The sequence below is a fragment of the Chlamydotis macqueenii genome, chromosome 3 (genome assembly GCF_036417535.1).
Source record: "Chlamydotis macqueenii isolate bChlMac1 chromosome 3, bChlMac1.mat, whole genome shotgun sequence".
NCBI lineage: Eukaryota > Metazoa > Chordata > Aves > Otidiformes > Otididae > Chlamydotis > Chlamydotis macqueenii.
In genome coordinates, this window is record NC_141558.1 from 51050662 (window position 1) to 51055421 (window position 4760).

A 4760-nucleotide genomic window follows, 5' to 3' on the forward strand; every position below is an offset into this window, starting at 1 on the left:
TTAGATCACATGGTGGGAACTGTCACTGGGAGAGGTTCAATACTCCTTGTTCAGGGATGTGAATATCTCCCTCCTGTTCAATTAAAGGACTTCCATTCCCTATGAGAGTGACAAGAGAATCTTAAAATTATTATAAAACAATATGCTTCTAAAATTATTTACTGCTGTAACTCCATACCTCTTTGCACAAATTTTGAAGAAGTAACTAGAAGGAAAATTGACCTCAAAATGCTGCTTGGGTATACTTACAAACCAGGATGCTGGGGCCAGGTGGTGGGGGGAAGTCCATGCTTATGTGGGTAAATTCCCATCCTGTCCAAAACAGGGTGGCCCCATCCAAACTATCTTGGGAGCCCACACACGGTGCAGCCCCATGGTGTATACACAGTGGCTCTGCCCCATTGCTGGTGGAGGCAAGGTGGTTCTTGAAGGTGTGCTCGTTACAGATCTAAAAATCCCCTCAGAATTGCTGATGAGCCTGGATTGGTTCAAAAACATGGAGACAGGAGGCACATCAATGCGGAGCTTTGCACCATGAGGCACGTGCGAGGGCTGCAGGGGCTTCTTTTCCCTTTGGGTGGCTTATGAGGCTGGTTTTTTGGGATTATATTAATACTGCTAAACTGCTCTCTACAGCTTCAGAATCAGCAGCCCCACTTGGAAAATGTTTTTCTGGTCAGTTTTCCTTTGAAGCTGATTGTTTCTACTCCCAAAATATCACATCAGGGTGGGTTTTGATCCCTGCGAATGGATGAGGATGTTTGCTGCTCCCAGCGGGATCTGTGCAGCACGCCAACTAAAAGGAAAGAAAACAAATCCCCACACCGCCATCAAAATAGGCTGTGATAATAAACATCACTGTTCTGAGGGGTGAGAGGGGAGAGCAGCAGGTCAGGAAGCACGGGAAGCCGACAGCTTAGGTCAGCTTTCCAGATCACCCTGGCCAAGGCTGATTCTGCATGAACTGCAGCAAGGAGCCTGCTCCAGATAAGAAGGGAAAATGCTTGGTCATCCTGAGGCTTTTCCAGAAAACTCTGGCACTTTGAGCTTTGAAAGACAGCGTGTTGAGAAGGAATGTGTGCGATCACCAAAATCTGAGAGGCGCAGCTGGTTTCTGCTGTGAGTTGCAGCAAAACTCCTCTCCTCCCAGGCAGCTGTACGGTACGCCTAGCTCACACTGGTGGGTTGTCCCGGATGAGCTGGCTTACCAAGCCTTCCTCTAGCCCAGCAGCATAGAGACTTTGATATAGGATGTAGGAAGCTGGACAGGGAGGCTGATAAACTCTGAGTTTGCTCTAGATTACATATCTGAAGAAGAGTATTTTGCAATGTACTATGCGGCAAACTAACCAGCTGAAATAGACTGCTTAGTTGAGCCAATTTCCAGACAGGTATAATAAAACTACATATTTTATGAATGATGCCATGGATGGGCTTGTCAGGAAGGCAGATGGGTACTAGGTGTAGACAAATCCCCAACATTGAACATTTCCTGGCTTGTTCAAACAACTCCAACATTGGAAGTCTTCAAATCACCCCTCTGTGGGGGCTCCCAAATCCTACAGTGCTAGAATCATGCAGTCAGAATAAGATTAACCCTTTATATTTATTTATCATGAACCTCTGTAGTTGCAATGGAAGATGGTATAGGTCTGGTGAAAGCTGCTAAGCCATGACTGCAAGTCGAAGGCTGACTTTCTGATGTGATCTTGTCAACTAAGAATGAAATGAATTTGCATGGAAACCAACAAAAGGATTCAATTTAGAGATCACTATTTCTTACAGAAGAATCACGTTTCCTACTCTGTATGCATACTTCAGATTAGGCTTGTGTAAACCCCAAGAGTCTGATGTTTATCAGCTTTCTTCTGTTATCTTTCGGTTTTGGAAAGGAAGAGTTTCATCTTGGGAAACTTTTATACCCTGCAGTCTACGTTCTTGCTTTCAGCATTGAAAATTTTTATTTTAAACCCATAATTCTTTACTAGAGCTACCAGCAATATTGGAAATTATTAAATTTGAGATGAGTTTAAAAAATCTCCCTTTACATTCTGTGTTTGTTTCTCAGCTTGGGGACTGAAACACAGTTTTTAATTTGGGTAGTTTTTCTGTTAGGTTCCTAGTGTTGTGTTGTTTGTGCTGCATCTTTTGCATAGTAACCTAATATTTATTTGCCTAAACCCAGCTGTTTTTACTGGAACAGACCCCCCTTCCCCAACAAATCCTCAAAACATTTCTATTTACTTCAAGTTCTGACAAAAAAAAAAAAAAACAAAAAGAAAAAAAGAGAGGGCCATCTGTAAGCTGACAATAGCCTTTAAAATTTAATGGTAATGGTCCAGCTAATTGCTAAAAGTACTTTTCTGGTGAGAGGGAAACTTGTGCCGCAGACAGATGCTCAAGGACTGCCCCACATGCAGGCTGAGCTCAGGGAGCGGGGCTGCGAGTGTGACAGGCTGTCTGTGTCTGTGCCCAGCACCACCTGTACCCCAGGGACAAGCCAGTGGAGCAGAGGGGGTGCATGGTCCTCAATCAGGGCAACAGGTCAGCCCCATCTTGCCACTGGTGGGGCTGGTGGCAGAGCCCTGGGCTACTGATGCATTAGGATCTTGTCCCCTGTCATATGCCCCATTTATTTATTACCTTCTTTGCCATCCTTCGTGGTGGAGCTTTCCTTCTTCCCTCTCCAACCCCTCTTCTGCTCCAACTCTGTCCTGGGATAGCAGTGCCCCAGAGCCTTTTGGAGAATATTCAAGTTGGACAATTCACTGTTCTTGTGGAAGAAGTTTGTCCAGCTGTGTACAGAATGTTTCTGAACACCAGAATGAAGGAAATATGCTGTAGAACTTCCCTGAGTATTTTTTAGTACTTATTTTATTTTTATGATTTATTTGAAAGTCAATGATGCTGGCAGCTTCCTCGTGGGGACACTCCATCCCCTGGTTTGAAATCTATACTTTCCAGTCGAGATCTTTGGGAAAGCTTTACTGAATGTGCAGCCATCCTGCATGGACCTGAGATGCCACTGCTGCTGGAGAGGCACACAAGACCAGGGTGTCAGCATGTGCTGTCAGCCCTGTGCTGGGAACCCCTGTGTCCCCAGTGTGCAGCAGGATGCTGCCCTCACTCATCCTCCTGGGAGCACACAGCTGCCCAAAGACAGCCAGTGGGCTTCAAATCATTCCCCACACCCATCCTCTGCATCATGACACATGCCTGTCCGCCTGCTGCTCCTGAAGGATCAGGGCGAAGCCAGCCCATGTTTGGGGAGGCAGCCGCTGAGGCCGACCCTTCTGCAGGCCGAGGCTTTGCCTGCACACGTCCCTGGCTGTTTTACAGCCATTTGCTCTTGTGAAAGCTCTCTCTTAGCTGAAATAGCTCTTGTCTCCCCCTGATGCTTACCCCCACCCAGTGTATTTATAGAGAGCAGTCGCAGTCCCATTCAGCTAGACCAGGGCTGTTCAAACCCTGCTATGCTACAACCCTCTAAGCTTTGACAGCCCGTGTCTAATAAAAAATCAGTCCCTCATCTCCATGTCGAGAGCTCACATCAGTATGCAAAAACGAATGCAAATACGGGAGAGGTCTTGCTGGTTGATGCTGGTGATCAGAGGATGGTGCTGCTTCATCTTTTTTTTTTGTCTTGGCTTTTGTTTTTGACCTTACTGCAAGTCTTGGCTCTGGAGTTTCCACTGCCTTTTCCTGTGGCATCCCTTGTATAGGGACAGAACATGTTAGCACTGTTTTTTTCCACTCTGGCTGGAACTCCTCAGCTCTGGGGTGTCACCTCTCCTGCTGACTGCTTTGAAGCTACTTTTTACCATCTCAAAAATGTCGTTGAATTTTGAGACATCTCCAGATCAGGAAATATGGGGAGATGTTGCCGTTCAATTTTCTTTCCATTTCTCCACTCAATTATCGCTCAGCACAACTCATTATAACATGAAATCATTCTCTTTCTGACCAGCCTGGATTCCAGCCAGTGGATTTCCCATGAAACGCAAGTTTTGCTATTGCTTCACTTGTCTTTTTCTTTCTTTTTTTTTTAAGTGTATGTGGCACATAATATTCCCACAGAACCATCAGTATCTAGCAATATTTGTGTAATGTTCATTTTGCATATATTTAGAGCCTGAGTTTTTGGCAGTCACGTTCCACATCTGGGTCATCAGCTCGTTGTTAATTTTTGGACAGCTGCTCCTCTGTCACATTTTAAACATGGGTTTTGGTTAGGGGTGGATCAGCCAATTTATTTCAAGTAAGAACAAATCAGAGCCATCATTCCTCAGGCAGACTCAGAGGGGAACAGCCAAAACCACGGGAATAGAATAGATTTTTTGCCCTGTGTCTGCAGAGAAGTTTCATTTAAGGTATTCACTCTGTTCCTCTTCAGATGTCAGTCAGGTAAATTGTTCCTTCCATCTGACTGACATCTTTTTCTTGGCTGAGAGCAGACAGACAGTTCTATCTAACTGCGTAGAGAGGTTAGCCTGCTTTCCCTTTTCAAGTAAAACAGGTTTATATGTTTCTGTGGGGCTGGCTGAACAAACAACAGGTGGATCTAAAAAAGCACTCTGGAAAATCCCTACAACTGACGCACTGGGAAATGAAAGGGGAGCGCATTAGAGCCAGCCCCCTTGCTAGGGTAGCCTGTGTCCTGCTAAACCCCTGAAAGAGCAGGGGAGGGGAGGATGGGGACAATGCCAAGGAGGAGCCTGGGGATGGAAAGAGGGTCCTGAAAGTTTAGGCAAATTGTGCAA